Source organism: Propithecus coquereli, unplaced genomic scaffold (assembly GCF_000956105.1).
Source record: "Propithecus coquereli isolate 6110/MARCELLA unplaced genomic scaffold, Pcoq_1.0 Scaffold5, whole genome shotgun sequence".
In the NCBI taxonomy this organism is placed as follows: Eukaryota; Metazoa; Chordata; class Mammalia; order Primates; family Indriidae; genus Propithecus; species Propithecus coquereli.
Window position 1 is genome coordinate 11,537,473 of NW_012150840.1, and position 20,473 is coordinate 11,557,945.

General features: G+C 40.1%; 1 protein-coding gene across 1 annotated transcript in view; it reads left to right on the plus strand.

Annotated features, from left to right (window-relative positions):
* Positions 1–374: 374 nt before the first annotated feature.
* The window catches only part of SIPA1L1 (signal-induced proliferation-associated 1 like 1), a 412,284-nt gene continuing 392,185 nt past the window's right edge, over positions 375–20,473 (plus strand). The window contains exon 1 of the mRNA XM_012656253.1: positions 375–409. The gene's annotated coding sequence lies outside the window, so the exon portion shown is untranslated. The remainder of the gene's footprint in view (positions 410–20,473) is intronic.

Consider the following 20,473-nt stretch of genomic DNA (forward strand, 5'->3'; position numbering starts at 1 on the left):
CTGCTCTTTCTCCTGGGGGCAGGCGGGCGGGATGGGGGGCGCTGAGCCTCGGGGGCGGCGCGAGCGGGGGCCTGGGCGCCTAGACAATAGTTGATGCCCGAGGACAGGGCACTCCGCCTTCCACGCCTCCAGGAGCTCAGCCCCCGCCGGCTGCGCGCCAGCCTGCATTCCGGGTCCCCCTTGGAGCCAGGCTTGGGACTTGGGCTGATTCCGCCTCCGCCTCCCCCGGACCCCCTCCGATCGGCGATCGGCGCTCGCCCCGGCCCGGCCTCGCCGCCTGCCGTTCTCCGCAGAGGAGGCGGCGAGTGAGCGCGCGCCGACCGTCTACGCGGTTTCTCTTTCTCCCCAGGGGGAGCGCGCGGCGGACGCGCCCGGGACGCGCGGCTGCACCGGGAGGTCGGGCCGAGAGGTAAGTGGCCCCCGCGCTCCGGGTCCTGGCAGGGGAGCGGGGGTGCAGGACTGCTGACAGCCCATGCCCTGTTTCGGGCCGAGGCTGGGTCCGGGGCCCGGAGCAGGACACCGGGAGGCCGGTTAAAGTTTGATTTCCGATCTGGTGGCGTGCTGATAGCGCAGCCGGGCGGGGGCGAGTCCTGGCTCCACCGCGCCCGCCGCGCGTGCACGCACGCACTTCGGAACCCGAATCTGCACAACTACCCGGCAGGAGCCTCTGCTAGAGGCTGGGAGACCCGCGTCCCCGTCCGAGGGGCTGCGCCCACCCTGCAGCACTCGTCTCTACCGGGCGACCCTTCCCCTTCGGTCACCTGGGTGAGCGCTTTGCAGGCTGTGCTGGAGGCGACAGGCCGAGTGGTTTGATTGCGGGAAAGGGAGAAGAGCAGCTCGGTGCCGGAGGCTGCTTAATTGCTCTCCCCTGGGGGTCTTGGAGGAGTGAAAATTTGGGATGCTCTAACCTGCTTTCCTTGGAGCATGTAAACCTTGAGGGGGTTGGGGAGGCGTGAGGGTGCTGCAAAAAGAACTTTTCCTCCTTCGCCCCATCTGTTTCCAACTTCTCGCCTGACCTTAAAGGAGATTTCCAAGGCTCTTAAATCTCTCCACGGCATTTCTAGGTGGACAAGTAACCGTGTGGGGCAGGTTGAAATTTCATCGGGGCTCACCGTTTGGGAAACAGAGATTTGGGAAATGGCTCACTTTCAAGGAAGATGTTGTTTAACTGAATTGTTGGCATTCGTTTTCTAAGGGAAGCGTTTGGGGACTGATGGCTTCTAGACTACATTTACCTTATAGATTTTATTTTTCGTAATGAGTAGTTTAGAGGCAGCCTCCACTGAAATTCATACTACCTGCTTAACGATTGTATTTCTAAACTGGAGCTAGTGATGCGATGTAAATTTCAGAGTAGAGGTGTCGACTTTCCTGAGGTTCCAGGTCTATCTGGATGAACTGGGGTTGGCGTTTCCTCTATAAAGCAAACCTTTCATGTTGAAACTCTGACTCAGACTCTTAAAGCCATTGTTTTTATACTGGTACTCCGTGGGAGTTAAGTGTCAACTTTCTCCTGTTTTCTCATATGGAGTATTCTTCCAAGGCAGAGATTCTCCGACTGAATCTTGGAAAAGTACAAGATTAAGTCCTGCAGAATCGCCTCCTGCAGCCAGCTTAGTAACACTATTTATTTTCTATACAATCCTGTGTTAACGGCTTTTGACTTTCACTTTTCTCCTTTTCATTTTTTGAAAGCTGTAATTAAGCTACCTTTACCAGGATGGAAAAAAAGATGATGAGATAATATAGAGCAGTGGTAATAGCAATAGTCTCAGCTAAAAGGTTTGAGTAAATCAGTTTATGGTCACTGGTGTGTCTACTATTAGGCGACATCCCAGTTATTAACTAGAATATTAATATTTGAAAAATTTTTCCCATGGAATAAATTATTTATATTAAGGCATCTGCAATTAACAATGCATTTAAAATGACTGGGGTGATGGTTTGCACATAAATGGTTCGAAGCAAAATAAGAGATTTTAGGGATGAATGGTTTTATGTCAGTGATAACTAATTTTCTTATCTCATTAATGCTTAAGGAAAGGACTCTTGAAGTTGACTATCATTAAATTTCTCCAGCTGACTGAGAGAACAAGTTTGGCAAGTGGCTCAAGACAGTCAGTAGGTGTTGCTGTTGGGAGCTTCTCTGCAGTTCTTGGTTCTGCTCCTTGAATTTGAGTTATAATTCTGGTACAGTGAACTTTTTAAATCCAAAGTATCAGGCAGTAATAGTTGTAATTTCATTATGGGATTGTATGGCAAGGTTGACTTGAACTCTTGGTGATAATTCCAAAGCACTTCTCTGAAATTTTACATTGAGATTCATTTAACTCTTTCTTTGACTATTTTTTAACTAGTATTTTCTAGCTTTTTTATTTACTTTGCTTTTGCTTTGAATTAAGTAATTTTGGTGTAGTGCCCCCACCTTGATTTTTTTAGCAACTTTTAAAAAACAGCTTCTAGTAATTTTATTGAAGTCATCGATTGAAGACTGCTTGAGATTAGCAGTTTTGTAGACTTTGGGAGGATCTTGGTTGATTGAGTTGAAATGTGTATATGTTCTATCTTAAGTTAGAGTTTGAATTTTTTGATAAGAGACTGGTTTTTTAAATCTCTGAGCTGTGAAACAGGATCATGGGAAAGCGGAAATGGTTTAAGAGTACAGATTCTTTGAACCTGTCCAATTTAGTCGAAAGTTTGTAGTGGTTAATGTTAACATGATTAGGTGCCTCTTGTCAGTCCTCACCATTGTAGTATCATTTCTGTTAGTCCATATCAGTGCACAAGGGAAGCATAAATGTCCTGAAGATTTTCAGGTGACATCTCAGATTTGAGCCTTTTGGTTCACTGACCAACTTGGACTTTGTTTGGGAAAGGTCAGTAGACTCATCCTCATGATAAAGAGCTAGAACTCTGACAAAGCATACTTCTTTTCTTCCTTTTGGCTCAAATCATGCAAGTTCAAATCTCAAAATAAATTCAGAAAATAATATTTTTTTCCCCATAGCATCCCTATATTCCTAACCTTTTGAGATTTGTGGGAGTCACAAAATATTTATTGAGTGCCGCTGTCTGGGAGGTGTGCTGTTGGTTTCTTTGATTGAAGTCATGAGCAAAAGAGTGTTCCTGGCCTCATGAAATACTCAGAGTACCCATTTGTAGTAACCTTCCCTGGTTTGAAGTTACAGTACCCTGCCGCTTCCATAAAGGTTTTGCATAGCAGGCAATTATTTTTGAATTTTAACTTAAAAATCTTGAAATAGTGTAGCCCGGTATTTGTCCTCAGAAGGTCTGGGTTTCAGATCCTGCTCTGCCATTTTCTGGCTGTAAGAGCTTAAAAAGTAATTGAACCTCTTTCTGAACTTCACCGCCTTTTTCTGCAGAGATGAGCACAAAACTTGCTTCACAACTTCACTACAAAAATTAATGAGAATATATGTATGAAAGTACTCTGTATACCATACACTCTTATTTGCAATTGCATTTGCTTACTTTTTGATAAACAGATTCCTGGATTGTTGGAACTGGAAGAGATTTGGAGCATAAATCACTTGGCCCATCTTCCCCATTTTACAGATGAGGAAACTGAGGCCCAGATTGCTAAAGTGACTTGTTGAAGGTTATGGAACTAGTTAATGATCAGGCAGTGACTGGAAGACAGGTTTCCACATTTAACTGTATTCCTTTGTTTTGTGGTTTTTTTTTTTTTTTTTTATCTTTCTTACAGTCTGCTAAAATTTGTTCACTACTTTTTTTTCCCTCAAATGTTCAGTGTTTATTAAATGACTAAAATGAGGAAAAGGAAAACTTAAGGAAGCAAACAAAATCTACAGTAAGGTTGAAAACCATGAAAACAACTATGATGTAGTGTTTGGTAACTAAACTTTGAAGTTACTCAAATTACAAAGTTATGGGAAAAGAAATTATGAGTTAGAGTTTCTACATGGTAGAGCCTGTAGGCTTTTTTTTTTAAAGAAATCTTTATTAATATATATGTAATATATTTATATGTTCTTTAGAAAAGCCAAACTCAGTTTATTCTTGTTCCCATTTTTTTCCCCCTTTTTAATCTCATTTCCATTTGCAAAAGAAAGAAGTTATACATTCCTTGCTTACGGAACAGTGGCCAACTAAATTTTAGACCTTCTCCCTCAGTGACGTGTAGGGGTTACCAGAGGTTAGGGGCTGGGGAGTCAGTCAGGTGCAGAGATAAATCAGGATCTGTTTTATCTATATATATCTATAAAATGTTGTAGGAACTTCCGTTGAACAGGGAACTGATTTATATTGAACCACTCTACCTTCCACTACAGTAATCCGAGCCAAGAGAGAAGAAACATCTCTGCCAGTTGGGTGACTGCCCTTTAGGTGAGGGGTTCTCCTTCTTCCTAGGAGGGATAAACACTACAGTACCCTTTCAGTGCTCACACAGAAGTTTGGGTCTTGTTCTACATATGGGACTCTGTGACACACCGGTGTTCCACTTGAAATTAACAATCCAACCTTCTATCCACTGCACTTCTACTTTGTTGGTATGGGAAGTAAATTGGCTGCATTTAATTTTTGCTTTTAGTTTTTTTCTGTCTAGCTAATTGAAAACAAAAACAAAACCCACACACTATATGACACTTCATTTTTCAAAGATTATATATAAGTTAATTATTCTTAGATGATAGCTCGTGTATTCTTTCGGTGGGCTTTTGATGAGCTCCGGAGTGAGTCATTGCCGGGATTCCCTTGCCCCTGGATCTCTTAAACTCAGATGATTTGAGTGAGCGATGGAATAACACGGTGTGATTAGCTTTGTGATCATGAGGGTTTGGAAAAACCATCAGGGTAGATCTTTCAAGGGTAGGGGAACCTTTGCCAGTCCACGTCTGTTTTCTCGTTTCATTCTAGCCTGAAGAGAGTCAGATGACACCATTTGCAAAGAGAACATGAGTGTTTTCTTAAAGATCTAGAGAGATGACACCAAATGACACGGAGGGATGTCAGGGGTTTCTTTAGCTGGACCTTAGTGAGTAGCAGTGTGTTGGGGGCTGTGCCACAAAGTCAGGCGAAGCCATTTCTCTTTGCCTCTGGAGGTCTGAGATGAGAATTTTCAGCCTGTAGATTTCTGATTTGTTGCTTGTCATGTTACACTAAGTTCTCCCTCTAATTAGGAATGTAGGATGTCTAACTTTAAATTGTGGGAAACAGGCAATTACATAATGTTAGATTTCCCTTTTTCCAATTCAGGAAAGGCAGGAGAATGTATGCTTGTTGCGATGCCGGCTTGGGGAGGGAGAGTTGCTGGCTCGCATAACCGGGGGTTACTCAAAGGCAACTTGAGCACACAGGACAGCCAGCGCCGCTGCCATTGAATTCCTTTTTTCCTCTCTCCTCCCGCAGGACAGATCTAGGTTAAGTGAATTTCACAGACATGAAAGTTTATTTTGGTTATTCCTCTTCTCTTTCTACTTTTTCCATAAAGCCTTTCACCAAAGCTATGAACAGGTATAGTCATTGATTGTTTTTGTGGTTCAGCGTCTTTTATACTGAGTTCTGAGCTGCTCAGAAGAAAGCTATTGAGAAGTAAAAGCAAAGGGCTGTGTGTTGAGTGATCACGTTCCTGTCATCAAAATTTGACTGTGATCAATGTCTTTTACTTTGGCCCCTACATTATCTTGCCGTAATTCACTTTCTTCATATTCTAACTTATTTGTCTACATGGGAACTCTAACTTGATAGATTGTGAGCTCCTTGCATTTCCTCTAACAGTCTCTGGTTCCCAGAATGGATTGGCCATTTGTTTGTACAGGTTTCTTTTCGGTTCTTGACGTTCTCACGGAAGAAGCTAATAACATGCCTTCAAGAAGAGACAGTTTACTTATGAGGTGCCCATAAGATACATAACTGTAAATTAACAGGATTTTCTGAAATTTTCACCAGATTTGATTTTTATTTCTTGCTTCATCTGTGCTGTGTGTACCTAGGAATAAAAAGGAAAGGCAGTGTTTTCCCATATTCTTGCAAGAAGCATAGAGTTGTGACTTGTCTGGATCAGACTGTCTTTTGAAGACTTCTCAAAAACACATGTTCTTATCCTTGAAGTGAGGGTTACTGTGTAGTTGATGTAACTCCTCCCTCTTCCCTAATCATTCTTCTGGGTGCTCCACTGAAGACTTCAGAAGGTTCTGCCTGTATGCTTTGCCAGAGTCTAACTTAGTGGCTGGTATTTGACGTGTAAAGAGAGTGCTGCGTGCGTGTGTGTGCGTGTGTGTGTGTTCGTGTGTGTCTATGTGTAGTGGGGGTGGGGTTCAGTTTGACTGCTAGCGCAGAATGTGCTCTTGGGAAACCCTTTAGAAAGCCTGAATGTGGTTCCTAACTCTTGTCTCTTTTCCAGTTTGAGAAATGCCTGTGGTTCTTCAAAGAGTCTCAGGGTTATTTTATACTTTTAATTAGGATCTTAGTGCCGATCCTTTGTAATAGGAAACCAGGCATAATAATCACATAAGAAAATAATGTTTCAGTAGATAAATGATAGGTTATAGAGAGCTATAGGATTCACAGAAAAGGCTTATTAAAAGTTCAAGAACCTCGGCCTAATAATTGCTTTTGGTGGGGTTGTTCTGAAGGCCATTTTCAAGGTGCTGTTTGAAAATAGTGGTTTTCCGTGGTGTGTTTGGGGAAGCAGTGGGTGCTTGGGTAGAGAGGGCGGAGAATCACAGGGAACCCTGGGGCTTTTCTCCTGGGCAGCGTGCTAGTTACTGAGGTAGATGGGTGGTTCGAAGAAGCTCAGGTGATTCTGTTATGCTTCTCCCTCACCCAGTTGAAAACGCAGAGCTTTTACATAATTTTTAGTTCTGTGCTCAGCAATAAGGTAAATAAGTAGTGGGCTTAAACCAGAAAGCAGCTGACTGGGGACTGTAGAAACTTCCTTTTGGATGGGTGAAAAGGAAAGCCTCCGAATCCTTTATAGAGTCCCATAGATTAAAAAAGACAACTTGGAAGGGCTCTGGAAATGACCGCGCACAGTTAAAGGGGTCAGGCTGCTTTGACTCCTGCAGTCGAGGTAGAACATGTAAATTCAGTTCGGTAACTGTATGTCGGCACTTACTTTTTAAAAAAAATTTTGGTAAAAACATATAAAATTTACCATCTTAACCATGTAACTCAGTAGTGTTAAGTATACTTACATTATTGTGAAACAGATCTCCAGAACTTTTTCATCTTGCAAATCTCAGACTCTGTAAATGTTAAACAATAAGTCCTCTTTTCCCCCTCCCCCCAGCCCTGACAGCCACCATTCTACTTTCTGTTTCTATGCATTTGACTACCCTAGATGCCTCATAGAAGTGGAATCATATAGTATTTGTCTTTTTGTGACTAGCTTATTTCACTTAGCGTAATATCCTCAAGATTCATCTGTGTTGTAGCATGTGTCAGAGTTTCCTTCTTTTTGAAGGCTGAGTAGTATTCCATTGTATGTCTATACCACATTTTGTTTATCTGTGTTTATCTGTGGATGGATGTTTGAATGGCTTCCACCTCTTGGCAGTTGTGAGTATTGTTGCTATGAATGTGATGTGCAAATATCTCTTTAAGACCCTGCTTTTGATTCTTTTGGATATATACCCAGAAGTGAGGTTGCTGGATAATATGGTAATTCTATTTTCAATTTTTTGAGAATCCTCTATAATGTTTTCCATAGTGGTTACACCGCATTACAATCACACCATCAGTTCACAAGGGTTCCAACTTTTCTACATCCTTACTGATACTTGTTATTATTTTTTTTTTTATAGTAATGGATGTGAGGTGATACCTCATTATGGTCTTGGTTTGCGTTTCTCTGATGATTAATGAAATTGAACATCTTTTCATGTGCTTGTTGGCCATTTTTACATCATCTTTAGAGAAATGTTTATTCAAGTTCTCTGCCCATTTTCAATTGGGTTATTTGATTTTCTTTGTTGTCATTGAGTTGTAGTAGTTCCTGATATATTAATAATCTGGATATTAACCACTTACGAGATATGTGATTTACAAATATTTTCTCCCATTCCAGGTTGCCTTTTTACTCTTTTGGTTGTGTTCTTTGATGCACAAAAGTTTTCAAGTTTGACGTAGTCCCACTTTGTCTATTTTTGCTTTTGTTTACCTGTGCTTTTGGTGTAATATCCAAGAAATCATTGCCAAGTCCAATGTCATGGAGCTTTTTCCTTATGTTATCTAGTTTTAGGTTTTACATTTAAGTCTTTAAGCCATTTTGAATTGATTTTTGTGGTATGGTATAAGATAAGGGTCTAACTTTATTCTTTTGCACACGTATATCCTATTTTTCCAATACCATTTATTGAAGAGACTGTCCGTTCCTTATTGAGTGGTCTTGGCACCCTTGTCAAAGATCATTTGACCATGTATGCATGAGTTTATTTCTGGGCCGTGTATTCTATTCCATTGTTCTCTCTGTCTTTATGCCAGTACCACACTGTTTTTATTACTGTTGCTTTGTAATATGTTTTGAAACCAGGAAGTATAATTGGCACTTACTTTTAAATTATACTGTTCTAGATGTTGAGTAATAAAGAAATGACAAAACAATTCAAAGAATTTTTTATCTTTTTAGGAGGACTGGACACACTTGAAGAATGAGTTAAGAATGATTTAAATAGCAAAATGTACGAGGCTATCAATTGGCAAGCAGTATAGGAAAAGCCGTGTGTCTAGCACTTCTGGTTTACAGTGTGCTTTCACATGGAGTCCATTGGCTTGGGAAGCTTCAAAAAGGCAATGGACCTTGAATTATCATGCAGATTGAATATATTCCTCACTGAGTACATAGAGTCAGTTGTATCACAGTGATTTAGAGAGGCCTTTAATGAAAGCCTCTAGTAGTAATCTCAAGATTTTCAGCTGGATCAGTTATATCATAAGAACTGTCACTTGTGATTTTTTTCACCCTTGATACTGTATTGCCTTTCCTATTCTAACCCAGTAGTTTCTGATTTCCTGTGTCTGCTCATTGAATAGTAGTGGGCCATGTATACAGGTAGAATATTTAGCTGCAGCATTGTTTTAATTTCTGGATGTGTAAAAAAAAAAAAAAAAAAAAATCTAGAGGCTGGGCATGGTGGCTCACGCCTGTAATCCTAGCAATCTGGGAGACCGAGGTGGGAGGATCACTTGAGGTCAGGAGTTCTACACCAGCCTGAGCAAGAGCGAGACCCCGTCTCTACTAAAAATGGAAAAAATTAGCTAGGCAACTAAAAAAATTAAAAAACATTAGCCGGGCCTGGTGGCCTGTGCCTGAAGTCCCAGCTACTAGGGAGGCTGAGGCAGGACGATCACTTGAGCCCGGAGTCTGAGGTTGCTATGAGCTAGGCTGATGCCACGGCACTCTAGCCTGGGCGACAGAGCGAGACTCTGTCTCAACAAAAAAAACCCCAAAAAAACCTAGGAAACTATTCTGGCTGGATTGTACAGGATGAATTGAAGGGGAGAGATTAGAACCAGAACAGCAAATTTAGTGGCTGCTTTAGTATTAATAAGTAATTTAGGCTACTTAAGACATATTTTCTCATCTTCTTAATAAAACTATGGGGATAATTTTGGTCTGGTATATTACTTGAAGGGACATTTGGTAGAATTTCTGTGGAGAAAAAAATGTAGTATGCTTGAATGTAGTAGGCCTATCATAAAGGTTTGTTTAGTGGTGACCAAATGACTTTGTGTCTGCATGGGTGGGTCTCTAAGGAGTAATTTACTCACATATCCCATAAGTATTTATTGAATCCCACTATATGCCAGGGGCTGGTGGCTGCTTCTAGTGAACAAAAGATACATGGTTCCTGCTCTCATGTAACCGATACTGTTCTAGTGACTTAAGTGGTCCATTTCCATGTTCTTTTCATCTCGTCTGGTTGAATTTTTCTTTTAGTCAAAGGCCACCTGTTTTATTTTTGATGCAAAACAATTACAGTTATTTATTAGGATAATAGTTCTATGTTAAATGTTCTTTATATAGAGAAAGAAATAAACACTATACAACTGCTTTTTGGTTTCCAAGGAGACAATGTCTTGGCAAAATTTATTTTATCAAGTGCTAAGTAAGAGAACTAAAGGAAACTGGCTATAATACATTTTGTTTAAGGTTTTCCTGAGGACCCAGATATGGTTTTCAAATCTTTATTTTTTTGTCTTCTATCCCCACGTCCACTCCAAGAGAATCTAGAAACCTAGTTCTGGCTAATCCTGGATTTTGCTATCAATTGTTGGATATTGGAAGAGTAATATAACCTTTCTGGATCTTCATTTAGTCATTCATTTAATAAGTCCTCATCATTCACTTATTATATACCAAATAATCTTTTCTTTGTAAAAGGGAGAGGAAGTTCAAGGTTGATTTAAATTTCTTTTGTGGCCTACTGTTAAAATTCTACAAATTTATTATTGTGATTTAGTGAGATTTGGAGCCTTTTGTAAATAGTAGAAATATTTCTGAAAGAACTGAAGAAAGAGCAATTTAGAATTTTTGTGTTTAACTCTAAAACATTTCAGGAGAAAATTCTATAATGGTGGATAATTTTAGTACTAGTTTCACTCTGTTCTAAGAACAGTCAACATTTAAACTCAGCTCTGTGAGTTTTTCTTTGTAATTTTGGTAGTAGACAATTCTGAGTCTAACCTTTCTGTTGTTGCTGGTAACACCCTAGTAACTTAATTCTTGTTTCAGATGATCGGTATAGGGTTATTTAGGGTTATTGTGGGAGATTTAGAAATGCTTATCACCCATAAGGTGCTAGGTGCTCAGTTCCGAATCTTTTAGAGTCCTGGTCGTTTTTGCATGTAGTAGTCTTGAGATACGATAACATCATGTCACTGAATGCAGAAGAGTCACACTGAAGATCTGAGTACCAGCACTGTGATAATTAAGCTGGCATTTGCCCAAAATGCCAAATATGTAATATTCAGAACGCTAGTGTGATACTTCATGGTTTTATAAAGTGATATTTTCATTTTAATTTATTGTTAGAAATTCAACATAGTATTGATTATACATGAAAAGATTCAGTTATGCAAAGGAAAAATTTTAAGAATTTCCTCTTACATGGATTGTTGGGGCTATTGTAAATCTGGTCTCCTTGTTATCAGAGAACACTGAGAGATTTGTTATTGTCCTGGCTTTACTTACTATATACTAGTTGTGTGGCTTTGGCTGTTTTGCTTTCATTTATTAATACTAATCATCTATATTCACTGAGCACTTCAATATAGATGGCAGATACTGTTCTCATCCTGGGGGTATATCGGTGAACAACTCTAAGTGAGATGGGAGGCCATGGGAGGGTTTTGTAGAAAGGGTTTTGATCTGATATTTTTAAAGGATGAAACTCTGTTGTGTAAAGAGTAGAATGGGGAGGGGTGCAAAGGTGGAAAGAGAAAGATGTTAGAGGTTTCTAGCAATACTCTGTAGGTGAGATATGATTGCGGTAGTACAGGTGATGAGAAGTGGCTGGATTCTGGGCATATCTCAAGTGGGGTTAACATGATTCACTGATGGGTGAGACGATGTGGAATGAGAGAAAGAGTGTAGTCAAGGATGTTTGGCCTGAGCAACTGGAATAATGGAGGTGCCATTGATTGAAGTGGGGCTGCCTGGAGGAGCAGGTTTGGGTGGGGTACTAAGAGTTGATTTGTATGTGTTGGGTATGAGATGCAGGTTAACTTGCTAGTGGAGAAATCAAGTAAGCAGCTGGGCAGGTCTGTCATTATTCATGAGTTTCATTTTTCTCATCTGTGAAATGGAGAAAGTACCTGCCCTTCTCAGGATTCTTGAGATCAAATGAGGAAAAACAGTGACAACTTCTAAAGCTATGTCCTGTAAGATTTCTGGAAAGTAGACTTGTTCCCATCTTATGCACTTTGTGGTCTCTTTTGAACTATTTAACTCATAGGCCAGAATGTATTGTGGAAAGTTAGCATTTGCCCCCCAAAGGCTGGTTTAACTTTCTGTTTGATCCATCCTGCAATTCCTGGGCAGCTCCTGGGAGAACTTGGTATGTGTTTTGGTTCCCTCCAGGGTGTCAGAGGGCTTCTTTTTGCACAGAACTACTAGAACCACTACATGAAAGTGTAGCACTGGACTTGCTGCTTAGTAAACATAGCTTCAGGTGAAAGTAATTTTATTTAGGTGGGAGGATATTGCAGTAGAAAAAATCGTTTTCCTTTCTCAAATTCTTTATTATTTTAGGCTTTCTATAACTTGGATCAGTTAACAGATACGGTCTAAAAGGTCAAATTTATTATTCCATGTTTCTCGATTCAGAGTACCTAATTATATACTCTAGGTTTTTTGATCACTTAAATCTTTTTATAGACAGATGAAATATGTTAAATATGTATTTAACGCTATTGAATTAGAACTTGTTTAAAATTCAAGATGTTGAAAGCATCAGTCTTATATTTTAATCAGTGTTATTTTGAATGTATCAAGTGTCTTTCTTTAGAAGTAGCAGTAAATAGTTCTATCTTTGAAATGCGGTATTTGCTTATAACTTATATCTTCCCACCAATTAGTTGTTTTTTTAGGAACATCTGTAGTCAAGAGATGTGGTGGTTCTTGGTTCTCCTAATCCATAAGCTGTTTTGAGCAGAAACACTACTGTTCTTCCTTGCCATCCTAGTTTTATCATCATCAGCAGCAAGATTCCGGTGGGCATCGGCTGTGTGTGTCTGTTGCAGTTGCTGTGATTTAGAAACGGAAGATAAAGTCCCCTCCATACAGTGCCTTCGAGGGCCTGATGCAGGTAGTGAGTATAACCGTTGGTGGGGTACCATCTAAGTGAGTATTCTAGGGGGTGAGTGGAGAGTGGTAATGGCTTTAGTAATGAAGGAAGGCATCAGGGAAGCAGGAACTGTGTTTTTCAGTATATACTGTGGAGGTAGAAGTTATTTTGGGTAGTTCTCAGGAATCTTTCAAGCAGGAGGACCTCTCTCTAAGTTAAGGTTTTTGTCAAATTTATAAACTAGGTTTACCCATCTGCTCAGTAATTGTTAACTTACATAATCTTTGTTTTTCATTGAATTGGCTTACTATACATTATTTAGGCTTCTGAGAAACTGAACTATAGGTACCCAGTATAGTATTACTTGATGTAATTGTTGGAAAATACCCTTAAACCTTTGTCTTTCCTTTTGAAGTATATATTAGAAAATTTTGATTAATCGTAAGAAATACTTTTAAGGGGGTCTGTACGTTTAAATCTACATCTTTTCCATGCTTAATATTTTTACCCTAGAAGGAACATGACTATCTTCCTAAAATATCTTTTAGTTTTTCCAAATCATCTAATGGCTTTTTATTTGAGCTCAAGTGTAATAGTCATTTTTACTGGGGAGGTGCACTCTAAGTGTCTGAAGTCATAGTACTTATTTATGTTCTCTTAAAGTTTTTTATAACAACTTTATTGTGTTATAATTTACCATACAATTCTCCTGTTTAAATTATACAAGTCAGTAGTTTTTAGTATATTCATATAGTTGTGCAACCATCTCTGTAAACAATTTTAGAACATTTTCATCACCCCAAAAAGAAACTCCAAACCCATTTGCAGTCACTCCCCATTTCTTTCCAGCCCCACCCCTCCTCCCTGCCTCCAGCCCTAGGCCACCACTAACCTACTTTCTGTCTTTATACATTTGCCTGTTCGGGACACTTCATATAAATGGTATCATCCAGTATGGGGTATTTTGTGACTGACTCCTTTCACCTAGCTCTATCAAAGCACATTTTATTTTTTGCCAGCACTTGAACTTCGTGGCAATGTTACAGATTCCAGATTCAAAGCCAGATATGTCTGCTGACATGGAAACTACAGCCTGTGCTGGGACCAGAGAAAACAGCGTGTGTCGTGGAGCAGGGAGTGAACTTTGAAGCTTTCATAAACAAAATCAAACCACCCCAGTGCTGATCCACCAGCGCATTCAGTACACACGATTGCATAATTGCCTTGCCCCTCCTTGTCTGAATACTGTCCTGATTCTTCCCTTTCTTTTACTCTCCGTGTCATCTGTGAGTAAGCCTTGGCACTTTTTCCTCTTTGCATTGATTCTCGTTTTTTCAGCTTTTGCTCCTCATCTCATTGCTCATGTTAGAACAGACCCTTGACTGTTCTGCCTAAGTGGCTGTAGCAGTCTCCTTTCTGACCCCTTCTACCCCTGCTGTCCCTGTCTCCAGGCCATCTCATCTCACTGTTCTTTCTAATGCACCACTTAGGTACATACGCCACCCTCCAGAAACTAAAGTGGCTCCAGTACTTTGCCCTGTCAAGCTCACACTCTCCTGCTGGCTTTGTGACCTTCCTGTTGGGTCTCTCCTTTCCTGTTTATCTGATTTTTTTTTTTTTTTTTTTTTTGGGTCTCTCTAGGTCTGTGTCTCTGCCTTCATATTCTGGGCCTCTGCTCTCTTCTCTTCCTAACTATTCTGATTTTCTTTGAACCTTTATTCATTTTCAGTTTTAGTTCTATTCCATTCAAAAAGTATGTGAAATCTACTCATTTCCTCACCCATAGCTTTATTATTGCTATCCCCTTCCCTGCTTCTTATCCATATCTTGTGTCCCGTATCCCCTTTGAACTCTAGCCCCTGAACTCCAGTTTTATCTGTATCTTTCTCATCCCCCAATACCCACCTCCTTTATAGACATCTTTCTGGTAGTAGAACTCAGCCTGATTTCTCCCTTCTGTGAAGTGTTGTTGTACCGTGTTGTATACTTAATAATTAGTGCAGAGTTCGTCATGTTTAGCCTGGAGGAGACTCAGAGAGGACCTCATCCTTTGTCACAGAGTTGAAAGTCCATCGTAGGGAAGGAGGAGAGATTACTTGTGTCTTCTTAGGCCCCATGGGATAGAACACAGGTAAATACAGATATTCGAATAAACGTCAGAGAGGACTTTCTAGTAGAGGTGCGTGCAGGTATGACAGGCTGTGTTCTTCATTGTTGGAGTCGCTCATGCATAAGGCTGTGTAATTTCTGGGCAGGGTGGTTGTAAAGGGCATTCAGACAGTTCACGGGGACTTAATTAGATTAGTGGTGCTCCGTCTTCTCGGGTATCAGAATCACCTGGGGAACATCTTAAATACACAAATTCTCAATCTCTATGTTAAAAGTTTAGATTGAGCAGTCTGTCAAGCTAGGCTTGGAAATTTTTGAGTCAGATGACACTTTTAGTCCTGAGATCCTTTGAGTGTCTCATTTGTTTACCAAATTTTTACAGAGTGCCTGTAGTGTATGACAATATAAAGTTCTGGTTTTGCCTCCTAGGCCATAGAGTCAAGGCGGGCATGCAGACAGACGGGTGAAACCATGTGATTCCTCCTTGCTAGATATACATTCTCTGAGGATAGGGACCATTTCTCATTTTGCATGTTTCTTTCTTTGCCCCAGAGGAATGGGCACTTTCGCGTTCATTCTTGACTGGTAATCTGATTAACCTGCTGATTGCTAATTTGCTCTTGGTCGGGCTTGCTGCTGTGTTCTTTATCCAGTTGTTTTCATACAACTTAATGTCTTGGTTGAAAAGGAGCCACTCTATTTTTAATTGCTTCATGGCTGTTTTAGCCTTTTGATTTTGTTGCTTCCCTGTAATAAAATTAACACTGGCTACCATTTATTGAGTAACCAGTGTGTCAGGCACTTCGTGTCACATTATTGCTAATCTTTATAACGAGCCTATAAGGTAGACATTAGGACTCTGAATGGTAGCCAGGATGTTGAATTCCTGTTGTAGAATTTTTTTCTCACATTAACATACATTGCAGCAGCGACTGCGTTGAGGAATTATGTAGTGCAGTCATCTGTTGGGACTAGAGTAGTTGCAGTCGTACTTTGACTGTGTGCATAAAGCGTACCTTACTGCTGGAAATGCCAGAAAGCCTTATAATAGGGTGGCTATGACTACCAGCCTATGAGTTACACTTGTAATTTGTTTTAAACACTATGCTGTGCTGCTGATAAAAGATCTTTACCCATTTCTCCAATGAAAGGCTGGTCTTGCTGGTATGATTTTTAAGCGTGGTATATAGTTTATTATTCATCTGTGTTACGCTCAAGTGGAGAGTCAGGGACTATATTTTTATATCTTCATCAATGATCTGTATTTCCCCAAACTGGCATGTGACTTATTTGGTGGTTTCTTTTCCTTATCTGTTGTAGGACTTTGGCCTGTTAAGGTGATCACCACAGTGCCCAGTTAATAATGGTCATAAATATCCTTCCGTGAACTACAACAATGGATTCATTCTATGGTCCTTTACTTATGCCATCTCATTTTATCCTCCTGAAATTCCTGAGAAATAGGTATTTTCAACATTAAACAGACAAGGAAACTGAAGCTTAGAAAGGTTAAGTTACTTGCCTTCCAGATGCTCATCTGTTTACATTTTTCCAGGGGACCCAGGTATGGTTTGCATAGGAGTTACACTGTTTTTTTTTAACTTCTCTCACCTCTTCCTATTGCTGGTTTCACTAAGAAAAACTAGGTGGTAGGTGAGTGAACTTTTAGGAGGTGAAGATGAGCTAGTATCTCAAATGCCTAGAGAAAAGTCGTGGATAATGTATTTAATTTCCTCTCAATGGATGTCATCGAATGTCCTCTCTGGCCGGCTGAACTTACTGAGATTGGGGATAACCTCACAGTGGGCTCACCCCTTCCAAGAGAAGTCCAAGGCCCAGGGTTACAAATATTTCTAATACGAATAGCTAGACGAAATACAAATATATATAGTTGTGGTGAAATAAATGTAAATCTTCCCTGAGTTTATAATAACCACAGAGTTTTTTCTAGTAAGAATACCTTCCCTTTACTTCCCAACTTGGGCAAGATAGGAAACTTTTGACATTTATTTTCCGGGGTGGAATGCTTTCTTTTTCGTCTTGCAGCATGCGTGGATTCTGGTTGTGAAATTGTCATCCTGTCCTTGACTGCTGCCTATTGCCCTAAAATTAGCATGCTGTCGTCAAGTCAGCCTCTGCTTTGTTTTGAAATAAAAGTCTTTTAAGAGCCTGGGGGTATATTAGAAATACACAGATTTTTAAAGGGAGTTTGATGGAACTGAAGTTAACTGAAAATACAAAAACAGGTATAAGTTCAATCTTGGCTTCTTTAAGTGTGCATAGGAAACACATTCAATGGATCGAACAGAATCGAAATCACTAGTAAAAGTTACCTTAGTTAACTTAGATCGTGGTGTAAGAGGAGGACATTTTGACTACCTTAACTTTTATATTGAGTTGCACGCTTATCCAGTATACCTTTGCTTAAACTTTATGTACAGCTCATTTCTCCAAACCAAATATTTGAGACTTTTTGTTCATGTTGAATAAAGCCTCAAGATTTTCTGCTTTGGTTTATTAGATAAGGATTTTGGTGGTATAATAACAAAGCTTGGGATGGTTTTATCTTAATCCTTCGTTTGCTTTAGTATTTAGGTTTATTTAATCTTAAGAACAAAGATTAATTTTAAAGAGAATCATTAGACTTTGGTGACTGAACAGCGCCATGATGTACCTTCTAAATGGCAGAGAGCCCCAAAGTTATTTGATGAATTTAATTCCTGGTGCACGCATTTATAGCAAGCTGCACAAGGACCTTGGGGCAGTTTGTCATTGTGTTCTTGCTTTACCACTGCAGCAATAAATCATCTAGAGTAGTTCCCCTTGTCTTTGGGTTATGAACTTTTCTTGTTGACCTGCCTAGATTGTTTGAAAGCTACCTTTTTAATAGTTACACACCTGCAATAATTCAGGCACATTGAGGGCATGCCACATTCAGACTTGGTCCACTCACCATCTATCCACAAAGTCCATTTCTAAATATCATCCGAATATACATCATTCACTCAGCAAGTACTTTCGGAGTTGTTTGTGTCTGGCATTGGCAGTGGATGAGGTACCGTGCTGAGGGTTGTGCAGATAATGTTGCAGTCCTGTCCTTAGGATGCTCCCTAAGTTGGTTGGGAACTCAGGAGGAGGAGAGGAAAATGTCCAGCAGGAGATGAGGGAAGTCATTTGAATATACTGTCTTCTTTTCTGTCTTTTTGTATTATGGAAGCAGTCTATAAGGCTTTGTGGAAAATTTGGAAAATACGTGAAAGTATGAAGAAGAAGAGAAGAGTCATCTATCATCCTCTCACCCAAGTATAAACACTGTTAACGTTTTCATGTTTCCAGTGGCTTCTAAAAGCAAGTAAACCAGAGAGCTCTGTCCAGTAAAGTGGGGCTTTAAGGTAAAGTTTGATGAGGAGAAGGAAAAAGGGCCCCAAGAAAATGGCAGCATTTCCGTCATTGGGGGAACATGGTGTAGAAGGCGGCAACGTTAGGGAAGGAATGTCTGGGATTTCTCAGGAAGAAAACACTGGGGAACAAAACCAACGGCAGCATTGACCGTAGATTTCTTTGTGAATAATTTCCAAGTTCCAAGTGTGTAGAGTTCTAAAATTTGATAAGATGTTAGTTGGTATTCCAAATGCTTTTCTCAGATATCAATCTATGCTAGAGCCTTCCCTTTAGGACAGAATGTGAGAGATGATTTACAGATTCCAGTGTGTCCACAGTGTGTCCGTGGGTTAAGATGGGGAGAGTTCATGACAAGAGACGCCAGAAATTTTTTTTAAAGGATCTCTTAGGTACTAGCACTTTTTTGGAATAGTGTTTCATTTAATTTTCGTAGCGAACACTTGAAGAAGGAATTTTCCTCGTTGTTATAGTTTATATGTAGAAAATGGATTTAGAGGCCGTCGTGCTTGTTTAGGGTCACAGTGTTTTATATTAAGTGGCAGTGACACATACGGGCTTTGGGACCAGAGACCTGGGTTCCATCCTGCCCTTGTGATCTCAGACAATTCCTCAACTTCTTTCTTTGTTTTTAAAAAGGTGACAGTGATGATGCTTAACTCACAAGGTTGTTGTAAAGATGCTATGAAACAATGTATGTCACACCCTTCCCATAGTTCAGTTTCCTACTAACAGTTGAGAGCTCGCTATGATGTCAGTTGTAAGGCAGCAGGCCCAGTGCCTGGCACACATATGTGTCCGACAGATGTTAATTACTCAAAGCTTCTTACAAGCCTTCCCAACTTTTTAGTTTTTCTAGCCTCTTTCTTTTGGATTTTGAAGGACCCTGATGGAAGGATATACTTCATTTGGGTTATCATGGTGGATTCTTGGATTTTTAAGATAAATTTTGTCTGCATTATACAGAAAAATCCCCATCTCATCAGTAGTATTCTCTGCAAGGTCATCCTGAACATTTTCCCCTGGGTGTCAGTGGGGAAGGTTAGGGGTAGGAAAGCTAACAGTTTGGTGAAGGGGGTGGGAAGGGCTAAGAGGGCAGAGGGAGGAATCAACTTAGGTATTTTCCTGGCTTAATTTTCTACCTGCCAGCCTTGGCAAGGACTATTATGGCCGAGTGTGGCTGGGATTTGTCACCGAGCAGAGGTTAAGAGGGTGCTATGTGGGAGATACTTGGTTTTCCCGGCATACTCTTGGTCTTTCATTTGCTTGTTCAGTCAACAAACAGGTGTCGAAGCTCTCCTGTGTACACGGCACTGTGCCAGTCCTTGGGATTCAAAGGGAATATCTGTCCCCATGAGATTAAACCAAATTGATAGAAAAGTAACAGAAAATTACTACTCAGTTTTAAGTGCCAGGATAGAGGGAAGCTAGGAGAGCTTTGCCAAAATATATTAAAAATATTTTTCTGTGTTTGCATCTCTCATTAGACCTCGAAGGCCAGGACTATGTCTTTTGCAACTTGTTATTCCCAGAGCCTACTCTTAAATGCACAAATATGTATCGTTTTAAATCCAACACAGAAATAAGGTAGTTTATAAATGGTGTATTTAAACTGTATATTTGTGGAAATCTCAACCCTATAAAGGTGACATCTGATAAGTCTTTGACTCATTGGTAATTTCATTTTTAGAAGGTAGAAGTGGAAATTTGATTAGCTGATTCATGCTGAGAACTTGGGGTGAAGGTGGCTATTTTGTTTTGGGGTTTCCTCATGGTGGAAGTTGTACAAGTGAGTCCATGGCCTAAATTTTTAGAAAGATATCTTATGAAGTTAGGGAAGAGATGGTATTACCTCCAAGGCCAGCAGAACTATAAAAAAGAGTATGGTTTCATCTAGATGGGTGGGAAGCTCCAAGAAACAAAAATTGTGATTGTATGATTGTAAATAACGCTGACAAGCAAAAATGGGAGTGGCTCCTAGAGAAGTCCCCACAACTGTTTAGGGCCATTGGAAAAGAAGCCAGATTTTTTTTAAAAAGTTATTGAAATATAATTCACATACAATTAGCCCATATAAAATATACGATTCAGTGGCTTTTGGTGTGCTCACAGCTATGTGCAACCATCACCACAATTTTAGAGCATGTTCATTACGTCAAAAAAAATTACATGCCCCTTAGTTATCACCTCTCCCT